The sequence below is a fragment of the Ursus americanus genome, chromosome 9 (assembly GCF_024610735.1).
Source record: "Ursus americanus isolate L20-20 chromosome 9, mUrsAme1.1.p, whole genome shotgun sequence".
Taxonomy (NCBI): Eukaryota; Metazoa; Chordata; class Mammalia; order Carnivora; family Ursidae; genus Ursus; species Ursus americanus.
Window position 1 is genome coordinate 54761761 of NC_142135.1, and position 21591 is coordinate 54783351.

The 21591-nt window shown below is 36.4% G+C and overlaps 2 long non-coding RNA genes across 3 annotated transcripts in view; one reads left to right on the forward strand and one right to left on the reverse strand.

Moving 5' to 3' along the window:
- Window positions 1-7898, forward strand: part of LOC123797952 (uncharacterized) — a 46043-nt gene extending 38145 nt beyond the window's left edge. For both annotated transcript variants that reach the window (XR_015725825.1, XR_015725824.1), the window contains one exon: window positions 2497-7898. This is a non-coding gene — a long non-coding RNA (uncharacterized LOC123797952). The remainder of the gene's footprint in view (window positions 1-2496) is intronic.
- A 6289-nt stretch (window positions 7899-14187) lies between these two features.
- LOC123800447 (uncharacterized) overlaps window positions 14188-21591 on the reverse strand; it is a 32698-nt gene continuing 25294 nt past the window's right edge. Inside the window, exon 3 of the long non-coding RNA XR_006781920.2 lies at window positions 14188-14370. This is a non-coding gene — a long non-coding RNA (uncharacterized LOC123800447). The remainder of the gene's footprint in view (window positions 14371-21591) is intronic.

The following is a 21591-nucleotide window of genomic DNA, read 5'->3' on the forward strand; positions in this document are numbered from 1 at the left end:
ATGAATAATTTAGTCAAAAGCAGTTTTTGAAATGAACTTACACATGGAATGATTGTTAAAAAGCCACACTAGTGACTGCTTTACAGCACCGACCCTAAAGTGACGGAAAGAGCTACGATAGCACTACGCATCCCACATATGTAAAAAAGTCACAAAAGGTTTCTAGAGGCCAAATCATTTCTTCTTTTCTAATCTTGAGATTCAAACCAAAGCCATTTTGACTGCAATTTCATTCTCTATGTACATACAAATAAAAAGTGAGTGGGGTTTTAAGGCAATACATTAAAAAAATATTAATACCATGTTCAGATCTCAGTTTTTCCTTACTAATATTTTATTAAAGATGTTTTTATCACTCTTTCATTCAATAGTATTTATTGAGATTCTCCTATTACATCAAAAGTAACTAAATTTACCTAGCGAAACTTACTTAGTTTGACAATAATGAAATGAAGCGTCAGATTCTTGCCATAGGAAAGATGAATACAAGTACACTCTATTGTTGTGTTAAGAAATTGCCCTAAAAGGGGTGGTTTGAAACAAGAGACATTTATTATCTAACAATCTCTGTGGATTGGAAATCTAAGCACAGAGCAGCTGTGTCCTCTGAAAGACTGCTGTGGAGACATTGTTGAGGGTTGAGTTCTCATGTGAACGTTTAACTAGGGAAGGTTTCATTTGCAAATTCACTTAGGTTACTGCTGTAATTCATTTCCTTGTGGATGTAGGACTGAAGGACTCATTTTCTTGCTAGCTGTTAGCTGGAGGTCTTTACAGGCCATTGGCTGGAAGTTCCCCTCAGTTCCTTACCACATGGGCCTTCCAACAGGACTGCTTGCTTCATCAAAGCCAGAAAGAGCCAGAGAGGCTCCAGCAAAATAGGAGCTATGACCTTATGTAAGTAATCAAATAATCACATACATGTCAGTAATACATCCCACTGACTTTACCATATTCTGTTGGTTAAGAGCAAATCACAGTTAAGCATCTGCCTTTGGCTCAGGGCATGATCCCGGAGTCCTGGGATCGAGTCCCGCATTGGGCTCCTCTGCTGGGAGCCTGCTTCTTCCTCTCCCACTCCCCCTGCTTATGTTCCCTCTCTTGCTGGCTGTCCCTCTCTCTGTCAAATAAATAAAATCTTAAAAAAAAAAAAAGAGCAAATCACAGATGTCATCCACACTTAGGGAAAGGAGATCACATAAGGTCATGGGCATCAGGAAGTAGGGATGGCAAAGGACACTTTAGGAGCCTGTCTGCCACATTACATATAGCAACAGTCTAGGTATAATTCACTTTCAAAGAAATACATAAACAAAAATAGAAACAGTTAAGGTGTAATTCAAAAATTTTTACTTGGAACCTAGGAAATTTGGTTTTGCTCTTAGCAAGTTGTATGGCACTCAGTAACCTGAGTCATCTCGCTGGTCACAGAAGGGATTGTATCCACATCTGAAAATGGAAAGGATTGGACTGGCATGATTGCTAAAATCCTTTCTCAGCTTTAGATCTCTACAAGGCCTAAAATGTTTGGAATACATAGAATTATTCAGTGAACTAAATGTTTTACTTTTTACCCCAACATTTATTCAGAAGATTGTCTTCCTAGTGGCTTATATCAGGAGGGCTAAATCTATCAGGATTTCAATTTAATTTAAGTGATTTTTTAGTTTCCTCTCTAAACAAGCTGTGGAAAATAATAGAGTTAATGGTTAAAAAGGTGGGTTCTGGAGTCAGATGCTTGAGTTCAAATCCCAGCTCTTCCTCTCATTAACTGAGTGACATTGGGCAAAATATTTAAACTCTCTTCATTAGTAACATGACATGATAATAATACCTGACTTGGAAGATAGTTGCCTCACAAATACTAATTATTTTATAAATATTAGCTATTGTAGATTTTATCATTATTACAATGTAATGCCATTAGATTAAGCAAGGAAAATACATTCAAAATGAATAATAAAGTTTCTCTGCCTTCAAGGAACTCCCAGAAATGGTGCTTTATTGAAATATTTTCTCTTCTAGGTAGAAGATGTCATTATAAAAAATGTTTTATTCCCCTTGAGATTTATCAGTAACCAGGATATAGTTGGAATTCTTGTTTAATTTGATAAATATGGTTGTATTAATAATTGAATAATTTCTGTTGGATTTTATCCAACATTCTCAGAAAGAATTAACTAGGACAAGTTTTTTTTTAATATAAAGATAATATCTACCTTATGAAATGTTCATTTTAATTCTGTATATTCTATTCTTTTGTGAGCAGATTTCCAGGTACAACACTTCATGGTTATTAATAAATGGGCCATACATAAATTATGCATTAAGAAAAAATGAAAGACAAAAGCACTAAGCATCTCTTTTGCTAGTTAGAGGAAGCAGTTTTACTGTCTGACATTGAAGACAAGACAGTCAGTATAATTTCATAGAATTACAAGCAGCCAGATTCACACCCCACCTCATCTTTCAAACTCTCTTTTGTTCTCTACACAGAAAAATCACACGGAATGAGAAATAACCGTGGAGGGATAACCATTTTACTCTGGAAGAGAATCCTTACCCATACACCTTTCTGAAATTATTTTTAGCACATGGTCCTGCATTTTCAGTCTTTGAACTCCTTCTATGACACAGGGACAAACTCAAAAATCCCCAAACTGCAAAAGTCAGATACTGGAAAACTCTAATAAAAGTGGACATGTTTGACAGCTGACAAACATGAGTGTGATGGAGCATGGCAAATATTGATGTGTTTCATGAATATTTGTGTGTCTTTTGAGAGAACTTGACCACTAAGATGGATGAAAGGCAGATCACTGATAAATCTCTTTATTTTTAACTTCGAAAAGAGGAAAGAAATATCAAGAGTTAAGAAGAGAAACACTATCAAATAGTGGCATTCTTAGTTGGTAAAAGTTACACCAAATCTTTTTTGAGTATGCACCCAATCTGAAATTGTCTTTTTGCTTTACTTATTTCCTTCTTTGTTTTCTCTCTTTATTTAGAATGTCAGATCCAAAATGGTAAGGATCTTATATATTTTGTTCGTCACTTTAACCCATTTCCTAATGTTGTATAAGGCTATCATAGCTGCTTAGTAAAAAATGATTCGATGAATGAATGGAGTCAAGAGATTTCGATTCTGATTTTGCTTGCAACAAAATACCTGGAAGACCTTAGGATAATTACTTCTTGAAGGCTCATTTTCTTCACTTTTAAAATCGTGGCATAGGGGGCACCTGGCTGGCTCAGTGAGTAGAGCATGTGACTCTTGTTCTTGGGGTCATGAGTTGAAGCCCTACATTGGGCGTAGAGCCTACTTAAATAGGAAAACAAATGATGGTATAGACTAGATGGCTAGTGTTGCTTGCAGCACTAATATTCATTGATGGCATGCATGATTCAAAGGTTCACATGATAACCGTCTAATGTTTTTACAGGGAACTTCACTTCTGTAAGATTTTATTTGACCACATCTTTTTGTTTGTTTGTTTTTGGTTTATGGAATATTTATCCAAGATGAAATCATTTATGATGTTAATTATCAATGCTCTTTTTAATGTCTGCTTTTTGTTCCTGATTAAACCATGTTGTTTTTTTTGTCTGACGAATCCAGTTTTGGTGATTCAGATGCCCAAGTAAGGTAAAAATGGAAGATTCTTCTAAGTTCACACTGAGGGTTCTTTTAAAAAAAATTTTAAAGTTAATGTTTTAAATGGTGAATTTCTACCAAATTCTAAATTTAAGTAGATCTATTTGATAGAGAAAAGGGGAAATTGAGAGATACCTAGTAGTTTCCAATCTGAGTAGTGCTATGAACATCTTGAATGAGTTGACATTAGAGGAATATTTTCATATTCTGTGTGATGAATGTAAATTCAGTTTAATACTAAATGCTTTTAAATGGATCTGTTAACTTTAGATCTCTTTAACTTAAATGGATCTGATCATAACTTCACCACATAGTCAGGTGATTGAATTTATAATTGTGGAAAGATGTTGCTGATAGTGGTAAAGAACAACTAGGTTCCGTTGCCCCTGTGATGATGCTTTAATTTTTAATTGTCCATATGTGTCTTTCTCAAGAGTGCCCAAGAACTGTATACAATATTTTAATAAGACTGATATATAGAATTCCAAACATACTTCATTTCAAATATAAAGACTTATTAGGTTGATACAAAGGTAAAATAAATTTTCATATTTATTGTATTGAAAGTGTTTATAAAGTCTTTGATTTTACTATTGTAATTGCAAACAGGAATGTGAAAAATGAATAAGCACTAAGGGACGAGTGCTATAATGTTCGTATTTAAAGAACACTGTGATGTTTATATTAAAAACTATGTTCTTTAGTTAGTTAAATTTACTTGCTAATTGAGTCTCAAATGCTATTAAGCATTGTTTGCAGATTCCTAACTTCTGGGCAAATGCAAAAAAAATGTGGGCTTCTAAAACTTGGAAAACATTTATGTTAATCATTTTTATTGATAGGTCTTCCCTCTAGACCATTAGAAAGTAAAAGGAGTCAAAACTAAAGTTCCAAAGAAGAAAAATGAAACCAGTGAACTCTACTGATGTTTAACTTCCTAAGAATTTCAGCATACAGTTTGCCCATACAGGTTCCATTAAAGTTAATGGGAGTCGTGTGACTAATTCTCTCTGTAGGGTACTAAAAATGTACCCTGCAGTATTAAAAAGTCTGAACCTAATTTTTACTTTCTCTTAACCTTGATTATGTTGTATTAAAGATAGATACTTTCATTATCATACCCATATATAGTAAAGTTTATATAAAGATTTGAAAATAATCTATTTGAAGGAGAGGCTGAATTTATATGGGTCAGAGCAGAATTTTAATTAGTGTTGCAAATATGAATAATGCTTTCATTATAATGATAAAACAAGCATGAGTATCTGTAATTTACCCTCTAGCTATACAAATGGGAACTTAAACCTCAATGAATTCAATAAATGAAACATTTTCAGAACACTTACTTAAAATCAGGTCTACTTTTTAATCAGTCATGTTTTAAGTGAATGCTTATTAATAGATCATTAATAAAACATGCTTACGGAATGAGATTCCAAGAAAGAGGTAAGACGACTAAAAGACAAAAAAGTAGAAAGATCTAATGGATAATTTTTAATTTTGCTTTAAACTATTTAGTTTTAGTAAGTTAACACATTTATTTCAAATTAAAACTGAATTCTAAATCATTTTTTGTTATGTTTATGAAGATAAAACACTACAGATAATCTTGCCTGTGAACTCATGACCCTTTTATACTGCCTAAGTTTCCTCTGTTTTTGCCATTCAAACTAAAATATTAATCTCATTTTTTTCTTTTAAATAATTTCTGCCTGACTTCTATCACTACCTGGGGGAATGAAGTTATAAGGTTTTTATTGTTAAAGAATGCAAAACGAAAAGAAAAATATATACACAAATAAATACACCACTACCCATTTTTCACCGAAATCTGCAGCTATGCTGCAAAAAAGGGACATGCACAAAATATTTCCTAAGTACAAAGAACACTGGAAAAAGGCAAGACAATATTGCAGAACAATAAATAAAGCAGAACATTCTCCAAGGGTCCAGAATTTGGTTTGGATAACCTTCCAGAAGGCAAAATTCTTACCCAACCCCAACATAAACTGCAATTAGGACTGATCTTTTTATGTTATACATTTATCTTCTCTGGGTTTTTATTACACAATTCTCTGTGTCTAAATTACAAAAGAATCCCACGAGTTTGGGTGGGGCTGGGGAGAACAGTTACTGTTGTAAATAAATTCACAGTTTCCAATTTATTGAAACTGATGTCAGATACTTAGCTATTGAACTTCATCAGATTTCTAGAGTACTTTCAGCTGAAGATCCCATTTCTTAGAATTCACTTTGAAGCTTGCAACCTTTTCCGTTTTGTGCTGCAACTTGCTTCTGGGATCTGTAGGCGTTTGGCTGAAAACTGTAAGCATCCAAACTACAAGGGGCTCTTTGGACCCATTGGATTTTGGTTTTCCAGGCTGATTCGTGGCATTGACCCTAAAGCAGCAGAGGCAGAAGACTTTTTAGCCCTCACTGTTTAGAAGTTACTCTCGAATGAGAATGAAAAACTTAAATGTAGTTCTTGGAGGTACGTCTGGTAATCGCGGCTATACCAACAGCTCGCCAAGCCACGCAACTCTCATAGGCTGAGCACAATTTCAATCTGAATTGTTCTGATTCTTGAGCTAACTTTAGAAGGCACACTTTTTCTCCTTTTTTTTTTTAAAGATTTTTATTTATTTTTTTGACAGAGATAGAGACAGCCAGTGAGAGAGGGAACACAAGCAGGGGGAGGAGGAGAGGAAGAAGCAGGCTCATAGCGGAGGGGCCTGATGTGGGGCTCGATCCCCTAACGCTGGGATCATGCCCTGAGCCGAAGGCAGACGCTCAACCGCTGTGCCACCCAGGCGTCCCATCCATTTTTAAAGACATAATAAGGTGTACCTTGAATTAAAAATAATTCTCCCAAATATCTTTTTTGAAGAGTGAAAATTATACTTAAGATTTTGCAATGCCCTTGGAAATAACTAGAAATACCCTTGGATGCTTAGATTGTTTGTCGTTACTTTAAAATAAAATGTGTTATTGGTATAGTTATACTTTGTGACTTTCTAAGAAGAAGAGCTGGATAAGTTGAGAAGACAGACCCTCAGACTCTGAATTAAGTACAATGTGCCAAGAAAGTGCAGTGACCTGAAATGTCATTCCTGCCCAGTGTATGTTGGTGTTCTTAGCAGAAGAAGCTATCCTTTCTCATTAGAGCAGTGCCTCTACTGTGGACTGTGGGTCTGATACTCTTCTTTTTCTCTCAGATTCTGTGATTCCACTTCTCCTGCTGATGCACATCTTCATGAGCCTGCTTTGGTTCCTGATCATTTGGTTCTTCTTTTGTATCAGGCTAGAAAAGCGCTCTTCTCTTTCTTCCATAGCATCCCAATTATACTGAAATTTGTTCTTTAGGAGACTGTCTTTTTCCTTAAAATGTCAGTACCCTAAGTGTAGGGACCATGTTTCACCAACGTTTACAGCCTGTCTTACAACTGTGTTCAAACTTTATTGAGCACAAAAGCATGGGATACATGTTTCCAGAAAGTTCTCAGTCTTTTAATCTATAATTGCTGCGCATTGAATTTTTAAATAGACCTAATTTACATGACAAAGCCTCTGTCAAGGATATTTCTTTCATTTTAGTTATTTTTGCCTAAATTTGCTATTCCATAATTCTGTACTATGCTTAAAGGTGAGCTTCTCTGTATGCCCCCGTTTCATTAAAATGTGCTCCACGTGCGAAACACGTCCTACCAGATGCCTGCTGCGGATGGCCGTCTTTGGATTCCCTGGACCCCTGACGCATGCTCCAAACATGCTATGGAAGTGGAAACCAGAGGTCCTGGCACAAGGAGCTGCCTTTACAGCCTTCCCTGTGGCTGGGACTCCGAGGTCTACACTACCATGTGTTATGTGATGATTCAGTTCACCCCGATTTGCCCTTTGGGAACTGCTGTGAAAACTTCTTTTGTACAGTAAATCATGACAGCATTTGGCCTTCATTTGAGGGTGAATGCATGGTTTATGTATTAAAGCCATTTCTCCCCCCTTTGGAAATAGCATGTGGCATCAATTTGTTTGTAAGCACAAATCAAATGGCAGTTTGGGATCCTCCAGATGATCCAGAATATGGCGTATTAAGGTTTTTTTTTAATTTTTTATTTTAATGATTTTTTATTATATTATGTGAGTCACCATACAGTACATCCCCGGTTTCCGATGTAAGGCTCGATGATTCATTAGTTGTGTATAACACCCAGTGCACCATGCAATACGTCCCCTCCTTACTACCCATCACCGGTCTATCCCATTCCCCCACCCCCCTCCCCTCTGAAGTCCTCAGTTTGTTTCTCATAGTCCATAGTCTCTCATGTTTCATTCCCCCTTTTGATTACCCCCCCTTTCTTTATCCCTTTCTTCCCCTACCGATCTTTCTAGTTCTTAAGTTTTTAAAGGTTATCAGAGCAGTGAAAACTGAAGATTGAAAAAAATTAAGAGACTACTTGAATCCCCAAGAACATATTGACATACCACAGAGGTCCTTGGATACTTGGAGAAAATCTGATCTGAAGCTTCAAAAATGCCAGGGCATTAATAATATATTTGACCTATAATAATAGGTCAAAAATTAATATCCTATTTAGAAATATACACATTTTCCGTGTGTGTGTGTGTGTGTGTGTGTGTGTGTACGTATTTGCAGAGCTGAAATCTATTTGTTCCACCCAGCCAGCCAAATTTTACAGTATTGGTTTTCAACCACAGGTGAAATTAGGGTAGAGAACAAGAAGCAGTGTCAACGTTATAGCTTTCACTTTTCAAATATGTCATATATGAACAAATATGGTAATTCCCTGAATAACTGCTCACTGGTCTGCCCCCAGCCCTGCAAGGAATATCCCAGGCTCTGCACCATAGGTTTCCAAATTTGTCCACCCAGCCATACTTGTGGCTCTTGTGGTTGGTCTGTGGCCTGAAACTTAACTTGCCCGGCAGTTCTGTTTCCCAAAATAGGCTCAGGAAGTTTGTGACCATGTTTGGTTTGTTCCAAAGGAGCTGAATTTATTTAATGAGGTTGTGAACATATACTAAGATTTGTATATGGCTCATCAAATAAAATACATCTTCAACTCTCTTTTCACTTCAGTACGTGGTTTGGAGTGGGCTGTTTTACAAGCACATGTGTTTATCATATGACTTCGTTTGGGGACAAACATGATTTCTTACATTCAGAATACAGTTTCAGAGTAGCTGAACACTTTGTTTCATTCCTCCCTATTCAAGAAAAAAAATATTAAGCTTGGTAGTCCTTTCCCATTATTCTTGGCAGGTTTCTCTGGATACTAAGGTATTTTATTTAATTCAAATGTGCCCATCTACTATGGTAGAGAGATTAAAAAAACAAAAAACAAAACAAAAAAAACCCCTGTGGCTTTACATCCTTTTTCACCCAAAAAGATATATAAGTAATGTCTTCCTGTGTGCCAAGGGGATTAGGAACCCTCCTAGCAATTACATGCCTTTATGGGAATAATGTGTTCCATGTTTTGATCTCTCTCTGTTGCTCAACCTCTCTGTGACATTAGGCAAGTCATTTACCTCCTAGGTCACTGGCTTCTTTTATTTTTATATAAAATATCTTCTTTAGCAAAACAGAAGAAGGCATTGTGACTAATATTGATAATAGCTATAAAATACATTTTCTTCTCTAAGCCTCCGTCAGAACATATAGATCACCAGAGGTGGTCTTTTACTAAATGAACCTTGGTGAGTAGTTAAATGACGCACCCAATATCTTTCAGTTTACTATATAATGTAATAAAGCACATTCTATGAATAAGCCAAATGGATAAAAAAGTCTTTCATTTGATGATTCAGATCCAATCCAATCAAGAAGAATATGCCATAGAGTTTATTTCCTGTAATTGCAGAGATAAAATTGATTTTCTCATATTTTTCTCATGTTGTGTGTGTGGTTTTTTTTTCTCCCAGTGTTTGCTACAGTTACTGATTATGAAAGAAGACTAGAAATAGAATTTGTCATTTAAAACTTCACAAACTTCAGGGTGCTTCTCTAAAAAAAAAAGTAGAGCTGGTAATCTGGAACAAATTCTGAGGAGTCTTTCTTAGAACTTCATAAGAAAAGAGGGGATGGGTGAAACGGAGATTACACAATCTTGTCTTGAAGCAGAAGACTCATCTGGCAACTCCTGGCATTCCACAATAAAATTGGAATTATATTGAAAAAGTCAATCTGGTCCTTTTTGCTTCCTCTTGGTCTGGGTGGAGGATTTGGCCAGGGCACTTCCTGTGTTCAGGGGGCGGGGCCAAGGATTTGGTGGCACAGTTGGTGTGTTGGGTGGGTAACACGTGAGCAACTAAGAACGCTGAGGCTAATGCGAGAAGGTATTGTTAATTTAACTTTCTCTAAAGTTTTACAGTACTTCAAAATCAAAAGTAGAATTAAAAAATGTTTAAAAAGTTAGGGTGGTTAAGAAAATAATTTTACCAGAATAACATATAATACATTTATCTTCTGTAGGACTTTACAAATACATACACACACACATATACATACATATATACATATTTATGTTATATATTATTTTTATGTCTTTTATGTGTGAACACATTTGTAGATATATTCTTATTGTTCTAATTTATCTAAGATTCTGATACATTAAGAGCAAAAGAAAAAATCTTGCAAAGCAGTTCAGTAAGACAATAAAATGAAGACTTTTGAACGTGTAAAAGATTTAGTTCAAGTATTAATAGTTATAATGTATTGGTCTAAATGAACCATCATGATGGATTTGAGTACCAAATTAGGATAGAGTGAAAAGAGAAATATATTTAAGTTTGTTCTGATTTTTGAAATATTACTCAATTAAAACCTTCTCTAATAAAGATGAGTGCATTAGTTCAGGCTGCCTAAGGGAAAGTCTGATTAGTTTCCTGGCTATTAATGAATACTTTATGGGAATATTTACTCCTCTATGAAATAAAAAGAGAGGTGTTCCCGCAGCAACACCAACTGTAGATGTTAATATTTTTATTTTTATTTTCATGATGGAGGGCTTAATACGAACCCTATCTTCCTTTTAAAAATGGTCAGAAACAGAATTTGGAAACTTTTAGGGAATGTATTTGCGTTCACATTTGCCTCCCCAATTAATTTCATCTACTCAGAAACTATAATTTATGGTAATAGTGCTGAATCTAAGCTAATTTGCTTTCTTTTTTTTTTTTTTTAAGATTTTATTTATTTATTCGACAGAGATAGAGACAGCCAGCGAGGGAGGGAACACAAGCAGGGGGAGTGGGAGAAGAAGAAGCAGGCTCATAGCGGAGGAGCCTGATGTGGGGCTCGATCCCAGAACGCTGGGATCATGCCCTGAGCCAAAGGCAGATGCTTAACCGCTGTGCCACCCAGGCGCCCCGCTAATTTGCTTTCTTAATATTCGGTCTGAAATAAACAAAGTGGCACCTAGCATGTTCCAGACATGGTTCGTGTAACATGTTGCTCTTCACTCGGCCACAAAAACATGAGGCCTTTGTGCTGAGTGAACACCTTCTTCAAGCGGATTACCCTCTATCAATGGGCTTGAAATCAAGTATTGTGGCCACTGGCTTGCAGGCTCTATTTGGAAAAGGAAAATTCTGGAGGACAAATGTTCCTTTTTTTTTTTCTTTTTAATAGAGTGATCCATACAAACAGCACAACTTTTCTTTCTTGCTACGTGTTAAGATCCGAGCTGAAGCATTGCATGAAAGCTATCCTTACTAGTCAGCAGAGAGGCTCCTACTCTGGAAAACAGATGAAGCCCTTACATATACTAAAGTTTAAAAAATCTTTAAGATACAGGGTAGAAAGCACTGTTTGTCTCTGATGAAAAATTAATGAAATGGTGAAGGCATGGTGTTAGCATGAGCTACCCCCTCCAAAATATTCACCCGAGGGTGCCGTTGTGAGCAAAAGCAGCTCTCAAGGCAAAAGCTCCTTCCGAAAACTCACTCTTCCCCTTGCACCTCATCTTCAATGACCGTGTGGTTACTACAAAATTAAGGACAATTATCTTTTTTGCATCCCTGAGCTGCTGGTGAGCATACAGGCCTATAGCTCACGACGGCCTAAAAGAGTTACCGGATACAAAGGGAGAGAAGGTGACGAAGTGACAGAAAGCTCTTCAGCAACAAATTTTATCAGAATTACCCAGAATTATCATAGTTTTAATCTCAAGACGGAAGGCTTTCTTTAGTTTGAATGCCAGACTAATTTCTTTTTGCTTTTATATCTCCAATAAAATATAGAGATGTTGTTAAAGGAAAACGTCTTTTCCCCCTTATTATGCTTTGTCCTTTTAAAAATGTTTATTAACAAAGTTGCTGGGCCGAGAGTTATTCGACAATCCCTTCCTCAAGGCATTCTTTCTATAGTAGCTCTACGTGAACATAAGGCATCTGTATATATACGTCAATATCACCTGCAGTACTTTGTCATACATAGAGAAGTGTGATGAGCATTTTATCATGAAATGCCCTAATGAGAGGAAGAGATACAATGATCTTTCCCCAATGTACTCCCATATACTTCTTTTGTCAATAGGTTTCTATTGTTCCTATATGCAAGACTGGTCGTGCAGATATTTCAAAATGTGACGCAGGAGGTTTTTTGTAGACCTAGGCATTTCACTCCAGTTCTCCATAAACCTATTCTTTAGGAGCCCTCAAGGGATTTAGGTTTTTCTGTCATTTGGGGCCCTTTAAATCCCTAGTGAGACCCTGTAATGCCTGACTCTTGTAGAAAATTCCACCCTTGATGGATCTCCCACTTAGGAATTTCTGGAGGAAATCTCATAGGATTTCTGTCACGTTAGATTTCCTTACACAAAACCTGATCCTCCAGTTGAGAACTTGACAGGGAGCCTAACACTTTCGGTCTGGAGCATGGGAAAGAATGAGGACGAGAGTAGCAGCGATTTTCTTCATGGATAAGGATTTCTGCTTCTCTAACAACTCAGTGCCAGAGAGCCACACAGATATTCAAAGAGGTTGGGAACAGTAGCAGGGGTCCTATACTTAGGGCACTCTCTCACTGCTGGTTCTAAGAAGCAGATGAGAAAGAGTGGCTGCATCAGTCAACAGTGTAAATATACAAGCCAGGGTGATGTTTAAAGATAAAATCCCCATCGTGTCACCAACTCGTGTGCTATAAAAAGATGGAAAGGCAATCAGAGATCCGATCATTTCCCTTGATGACGCTATATGCAACTAATGTCTCAAGGCATTAAAAACTAAGCAAGTGGGTAAAAATTATAGGGCAACATTGGAGAGACTGTTTTTGAAGAAAGGTGGTGGAAGTGAAATTTGGTCAAGTAGATATTAAGAAAGCTGCATAGCTGCTATTGGAGATTTATAATGTCCATTAACATATTAATGAAATTGAGGGCTCTCTTTAAATTTGTCTTGCATTTATCAAACTTATATTACCACATAACTTTTTTTGTGTATAAAGAGGAACACACAAGGGAACCATAATGTATTTGGGAACTCCAATGTAAAGTAAGACAAACCAGTGTGGTATACTAAGTACTACCTGAATCCATAAATACTGAAGGGATACAGAGTAAGGAAAGAATGGTAAGAACGGCCTGAATTAGAATTTACTGAGTATCTACTCTGTGTCAAGCACAGTAGATATTTTACATGTAACAACAAGAAATGTGTATTGAGCACTTAACGGTATGTCAGGCACCATCGTGAGTACTTTATATTCATTATTTGATTCGATGGTTTTTTATCCCTATGGAGAACATGTCATCATTATCCCCACATTATACATGAGAACTTGAGGCTTAAAAAGATTAAATGAGGGGCGCCTGGGTGGCTCAGCCGTTAAGCGTCTGCCTTCGGCTCAGGTCATGATCCCAGGGTCCTGGGATCGAGCCCCGCATTGGGTTCCTTACTTGGCGGGAAGCCTGCTTCTCCCTCTCCCACTCCACTTCTTTGTGTTCCCTCTCTCGCTGTCTCTCTCTGTCAAAGAAATAAATAAAATCTTAAAAAAAAAAAAGATTAAATGACATGTCCTTATCAAGAAGGTGGGCAACTGGATTCCAGTCCATCGGGAAAGACAGGTATATTGACAACTAACCCATACACAAAGTGTTAAGTCCAATACTAACAATATGAACAACAACTAAAAAAGTGAAGTTTTTCACTTAACTGATGGGAGGGTTGTCCTGAGAAAAAATATTGGTGGATGGTCACAGAGCTAAGAGCTACAATTATACAGGATCTGCTGGAAGATGTTGAAGGGATAACAAAAATGCCCTTTTTTTCTGGAAACAAATTCATAGGCGAATTTGAGAAGGTTGCTATTATTCATTTGGGAAGGTTGCTATTATTACTCAATTTGTGAAACAAACAAAACGAAACTAAACAGAGTTTGTTGTTGTCTGAAAGAAATGAACTATATTCAAAATAAGTATTGCCTGGACATGTCAAATGATTGCATACTTTTTTTTTTCAAATGTTGGCTCCTAATACAAAGATTGTAAAGATTCAGTCCATTGGATGAAGTGTTGTTTTTAGAAATGATCTGCCTTCTCTGTTTATTCATATCCAATTCAAGAAATAGGAAATTATTCAGGAATCTTTTTTCTCATTATGGTCTTGATGTGAAATTCATTTCGTGGTTGCTGAGCATCTTGAAAATACAGTGGATGGTTGCAACTCCATATTCCTCTCTGGTGAGTTTACAACTGCTGAAATAACAAATGATAAAATGGCTTAGACTTTTTTTTTTTTTTAATGTTCTTAAAGTTGAATTTACTCCGTGTTTTCATCAGGAATTATTTTTAGGATATAAAAATCATATTCTGAATTCTATAAAATGTGGGTAATTTAGACATATAAATATAATTTATAAAAATGCATAAAGATGGTTCAGTGTATAATGATAAGAACACATAAAACATCATTTTTATAATACTTTTCTGCTCTATTTAATCTTTTCGGCCCTCCCTGATTACTCTAATATACCTTGAGATAGGTAGAAATAAATTAACTATAATTTAAGCTGTAATTAATTTTTGGCCAGGGCCCAGTACAAAATAATATTTGAACAGGAAATAGAATTGTGACTTTCAGATTTCCATTTTAAGGCCCTGTAGGTCAGAAGGCAACATAATGAATTATTAGAATAACATTCATAAATCAAATCCATTCCAAAGAAAGCTTGATTTTTTCTGACTTAGGTAGCCTTTCTTCCAAAGTTTGAAAAGGTTTTTAAAGGTTACTTTATCTGGAGAAACATTTTTGTCGGATGGCAACAATTTTACTCACCCTTTCTATTGCTCTCCATAACCAAGTTGCGATTCTCCTTAAAGCAGTTTAAAAGATATACAGTACAAATGGGACATATTCCCATTTTTATTCGTATAAGTACATCTCCAGAATAATTTATTTCACATCCTTCTAACATTACTTTGGGTCTAGAGATCAGGGACAAGATGATTGAGAGATACTCCAGGTAAATCTGATCATAGTCTGAAAATGCAGATTCTGAAATACTTTGCACTAATTTTCAAGTAATTAGAACAATGAAATACATAGTCTTGGGTAAACACATCCATTTTCCAACTCGTGGCAAGCTAATTGCTCTTTATCTAGAAAATGTAATAATACTAGCAGTGGTCTGACAATGCAGTTCCTTATATTCCTGCAGGAAAGAGGATGCGGGCTGGCTGGTAGTACTGCATTGGAACACCGGGTATCCGCACATCCTCGGGGGACGGTTTCTAGGGGTAGGCTGAGAGCTCTAATCTCAAACAGCGAAGGTGGGCCTGTCCAATTATGGAGGAGCCCAGACTAAGAGAGAAATAGTGATATAGAGAAGGAGCGCACACAAGAATAGACTTGGAAGACCAAATTAGAATGAAACAAAAACACAACTATTTTCTGGGTCGAATGTAAAGGCCTGAAGGTGAGTTTGAAAATGGAGTGTATATGGAAAAGTTGTAGGAAATTTATGTGTTCAAAGGTCACAGAAAAAGGAATTAGGGATTGCTTGTTGGCAGTAAACTCAGTAAAGCAACGATAAACTGAAGGGGTCCAATTGCTTGCTTTTTGCTGTTGTTGTTGTTAATGTGATTTCAGTCAGAGAAGAGTGCCTAAAGGAGATGACGGGAAAACACATCTGGTGCAATGTATTCAGTTTGCAGCAGGAAGTAGGCACTGGAGAGTATCAAGAAAAGACTGCCAGCGTGGTTGAGGGATCTAGAATCAACATGCTATTGGTTTAAAAAGGTGAGACTATTTTGGGGCGCCTGGGTGGCTCAGTGGGTTCAGCATCTGACTTCGGCTCAGGTCATGATCTCAGTCTTCTGGGGTGGAGCCCAATGTTGGGCTCCCAGCTCAGCGGGGAGTCTGCTTCTCCCTCTTCCTCTGCCCCTCTCCCTGCTCATACTCTCTCTTTCTCAAACAAATGAGCAAAGTCTGAGAATGTAATAACTCTCTTCAAATATATGAAGAATTTTTGCTCGAGAAGAGATTAAACATATTACTTGAAGTGCTCTAAGGAAGCAAGAGGAACAATAGGCAAGAGTTGCAGAGAAGGACATTTTGACACCACTCAGGGTAGTTTTTCCCAGTATTTATGGCCATTCATCGGTGGAACAGTTTGCCTTATGACGATGGTATGGGTTGTGCATTACTAGAAATATTCAATATAACCTTTACAACTTTTTTTTTCTTCCTTCCTTCCTTCCTCCCTTCCCTCCTTTCCTTTCTTCTTATTCTTCTTCCCTTTCCCCTTCCCCTTCTACTTCTTCTTCTCCTTCTTCTTCTTCTTCTTCTTCTTCTTCTTCTTCTTCTTCTTCTTCTTCTTCTTCTTCTTCTTCTTCTTCTTCTTCTCCTCCTCCTCCTCCTCCTCCTCCTCCTCCTCCTCCTCCTCCTCCTCCTCCTCCTCCTCCTCCTCCTCCTCCTCCTTCTTCTTCTTCTTCTTCTTCTTCTTCTTCTTCTTCTTCTTCTTCTAACATAGAACTCCTTCCTAAGACGACGTGGTTTGAAAATAGACAGGTACATATAATATGACTGAAATAGAACTAGAGAAGTATGCTTTGGTATTGCTCTGCTTTTCATTTTCTGGGTTTAACATTATTAAGAAGAAAAGACTTTTTAAAAAAAGTTTTTATTTAAAATTTTAAAAAAAGAGGAGAGGAAAGATGCTAATCTATTCTGAGGACGCTTCTAGCGTGATAGAGCACCCAAAGTGGAGGTCCCTGCTCTGGTTACCCGATCTAAGGTTTGAGAGCTAAGACAAGGCTCCCGTGGGTGCTGCACCAGCCAGCATGTACTAGATAAGGTCGTGTATCTTACGCTCGAGGTAGAACTTTGTGTTGCAAGCATGTGACATAGACCTCTCTCAAGCATCATTATTTGCTGTGTTTCTTTTTGCTTTTTCTTTTATTTTATAAGGTCTGCGGTCTCACTTTTAGCCATAAAGTAGTTTCCTGAAATTCTCAAGAAGATCTTACTTATATTTGCAGCATTCCAACGCCCCCATTGTCTCTGTATTATCATACGGTTTGATTATTCTGTTTTCCTCCACTTTATATCAGCCTGATGACTGTATTCTGATTCTTTAAAGCACTATGTAAATCTAAGTCGTAAATGCATGTCTAGTCTTACTGGATACCATGTGCATTAGGTTGAATAACCCTAGGAATTTTGTTATAATCGTGTCATGCCTAATGATGACCTACTCAGCCCCTGCAAACATCATTCAATTACTCATTTCAGCATTGATTTTTCTCATGCTTTTCTTCATGGCATTTAAATGGCTCTTACATCTCTCCTTTTACTGAGGTGGAATAGTATATAATGGCAGAGATGTTTTGCTTCCCACCTTCATAATGTTACACTCTGCTTCAAATCCTTTTGGAAACAAATTGGGGTATCAATACATAAATAATGCCACACTTATTTCTAATTGAAATCACTGCTTTCATAGAAATGGTATATTAAAACAATTTTCACTGAAAAAATATTTTAAATGCCTTTGTACAATAAAGAAAAGATTACCGGGGTGCCTGGGTGGCACAGCGGTTAAGCGTCTGCCTTAGGCTCAGGGCGTGATCCCGGCGTTATGGGATCGAGCCCCACATCAGGCTCCTCCGCTATGAGCCTGCTTCTTCCTCTCCCACTCCCCCTGCTTGTGTTCCCTCTCTCGCTGGCTGTCTCTATCTCTGTCGAATAAATAAATAAAAATCTTAAAAAAAAAAAAAAGAAAAGATTACCAATTCTCTGTATCAAGAATACAGTTTATCCCAAACAACTTTTCAATAGAAGTAGAATTATTAATAGGAGAATAATAAATGCATATAATCTCAGCATCTAACCTTAAAAATGGAAATAACGCATCAGTTTTTTAAGAATACATTATACTGGTGTGCCTGGGTGGCTCAGTTGGTTAAGCCTTCAACTCTTGATTTTGGCTCAGGTCATGCTCTCAGGGCCTCGAGATGGCGCACTGCATCGGACTACCCAGTTCAGCAGAGAATCAGCTTGTGATTCTCTTCCTCTGCCCATCCCCCTACTCATGCTCTCTCAATCTCTCTCTTTAAAATAAATAAATAAGCCTAAAAAAAAAAGAATACATTATATTCACATGCACTATTTAAGAGATTTTTTTAAAAGAATTTTTTGCAATTAAGATCAAATTAATTGATTCACAACAACTACCTTTTTTTAAAGCTCAATGTTACCATATTCTCTTCCAAGATCTGTTTTTGCCTTCACTCAAATAAAGGCAAATCTAGTTGTTGTTTTTTTTTTTCCAGAACATTACTAATTTTTTCCTACCTCTCTTTAGCACATTCCCATTTTATGAGATATGCAGCTTAATATTTTCTGCTCAGAATTATAAAAACTTCCAGAAATGACATTTAAAAAATTACACTGGCCCATTTAACTTCACCTCCACCAATTGTAAGAAATTACACAAAGATCTATCGTTGTTACCCTGGAAAAAGGTGAAACATTTAACTCACTGGATTTGGTTTCATAAATACTAATAATACTTTTAAAAACATTATTAGAACATTTATTCCATCTCCTTTGTAATATATTTTTTCTCCTTTTTAAAACTAGGCTTTATGTAGTCTCATTTTTAATGTCTCAGTCGAAGGAGCTTTCATAAGCCCTTAAAAGATATCCTGATTTGAATTACTCTTGCTCAGAAAATTCCTAATGTTTAACTTATATTCTCCTTTATTCAATTGTCGCTCTTCAGACCATCTTAGAAAAGTAATTATTCTCATAATTTCCCCCTTAAATCATTGCAGGTAATCTCTATATTTCATCTTTCTTAAGCACATAGTGCTGTTTCAATTTGCAGAAAATCTTAAGGTGACTTAAGATTTCCCTTAATTTTTCATTTTTGATGAAATGATGCAGATGTTCTCATTTAGGTATTATATCTTAATATCATAAAAAAGGTAAGAAAATCCCATGGGACCTTTAGAATTTGTAAATTTCTCCATCGATTTCATATTTCCATCTGGTGTCTAAACCATCTCACAATTATGTGCAGAATGGAGCTGTTGATTTTCTTGTCTTTGATCCCCAGATAGAAACCTGGACATCTCCCTTTGACCTTTCCTTACTCTCAGCCACTTTACACATTTAATCTAAGATAAATCCTAATTTCTGCACCTTGAAAATGTAATCTAAATCCATCCATAATTTTAATCTCTGTTGACAGCACCCTTGTGCAGGCCACCATTATGTCTTGCTTGGGTTTTCACAGTAGTCTCCTATCTGGTCTCTTTGCTTCCATTCTCACACCCTTTCTAGTTTATTTCCAACAAAGAAGCCAAAATGATCTTGTAACTCATGAATCAAGCAAGTCATGTCACTACCCACATTAAATCTTGCCAAGACTTTTCCACTGAACCAAGAATAGCATCCAAATCGCTTGGTTTAACAACTCCTGCCTATCCTTCCAACCGCATCTAACGTCACAAGCACATTCTCCTCAGTGTGCCCACCACTCCATTAGTAGTGCTCAGTGCCATGTTCCTGCCATAGTGGCTTCCTCTCTTCAGTGACCAAACCAAACACTTTCTACATCAGGGTCTTCTTACTTTATGTTTCTTATGCCTAGAAATTTCTTCCCTACATTCTTCACATGGCTAACCTTTTTACTCCTCTTTGGATCTCAACTTAAATGGTGCTTATTCAAGCAGTCCTTCTCTAGCCACTATAACAAAAGTTGACCTATTATTATAATATCATCTTAATTTCATTATAACAACTCTCAAGTCTGTAATTACCTTGTGTAATATAACTGTTTCTTATTTATTTTTCCTGCTCCAGTAGAATATAAGCTCCAGTATCATAATCAGCTGTTTCTCCAAAGAATTGTGGTTCTTTTCAGTGGGGAATGGTATTTAGAAACCAAGATCTGGGTGCTATGTGTGCACCTTATTATTTGGGTATGATTATCTCCAATCCTTCTCAATGGAAACAGCTGTGTAACTCCATTTGTATTTCATATATTATACATCTCGATGGTTATTAGAAAACAGGGCCTGTATTCTTCAAAAATGTCAAGGTCATATATGACAAATAAAGACTGAGGAAATATTCCAGATTAAAAGAGATTAAAAAGGTACCATATCTAAAGGTAATGTTACATTCCGGAATGGATCCTGGATTTATAAGAACTTATAATCTGTATATATAGTATTTTATTGGAAGAATTGACACACTTTGAATATAGATTGTGGATTAGATTAGACCATAATACCGTATAAATGTTAAATGTCTTGATTTTGTGCTGTGATTATGCATGAGAACGTCTTCGTTCTCAGGAAATACACAATGAAACATTAGAGATGGAACGCCACCATGTCTGCCACTCACTTTCACAAAGAAATACACTCCTATCTGTCTCTTCTGTTTCTTTCTCTCATTCATCTATTGAGAGAAATCTCTGTCTCCCATCCACTATTGAGAGAAATAGAGAAAGAATAACGAGCAAATGGGGGAAGTTGTAAGTAATTAAATCTGAATAAAGGGTGTGGGAAGGTTCTTCATTTTACAATTTTTTAATAGGTTTATGAAAATTTATAAAAAATCTTCAAAACATGCATTTTGGTTGCATATTTTTTCTGTTGATACTGCTTTGAATGAATGAGGACTGAAATAGCCTCTTTTTCCTTTTCCAAGTAAAAAGCAAATTAAAGAGCTTGAAGTGGGTAGCAGCATGAACAACATGCAAAACCAGAATTTTTTACAAAGGGCAGATGAAAACAAGATTCATTAATATCATTTTATTCTTAAAGAGATTTTATAACTGTTTCACTCAACCAGTACTAGCCCATCAGGTGCAAAACCACAGAGGAGAATATTATTGCTTAGTTTTCTCCTTTCACAAAGAGAAAATCTTCTAAACAGCTTAAACTTGCCTAAAGCAATTTCAAGATGACCTAACTCTCCCCAAGTGACTTCTCAAATTCTTAAACTATTATCTTTCTGTTCAAACCCCTTTTCTAACTTTTTTCCCAATTACACCAGCCATATAATTGCTAAGCTAAGATTCCTATAGACTATCTCTATCAAAGGATCAGGATAGGGAATGATAAACCTCTTAACAAAAACTTAATTCTGATTCTTTTCCCAGATTAAGGTATCTTAGCAACCTGTGAAGCATTTTATCTGCTGATTCTATCATTTGGAGCACTTCGTTGAACCCTTGAATTGACCTTATACCTGTGTGTTTCCTCTCTTGTTGGTTTTGTTGGCCCAGGTTATATAAAATGAGGTCGGCAAACAAAAAGCAATGTGACCACACATGTGTAAATGTATTTAGCCTTTAACACCACAATTGGTTATTTATAAACTTATGAACCAGAATCTTTATTTCTGTTATTTGTCTCCTGGGAATAACAGGTCTAGCTCTGCTCCATGGGTGGCAGTGA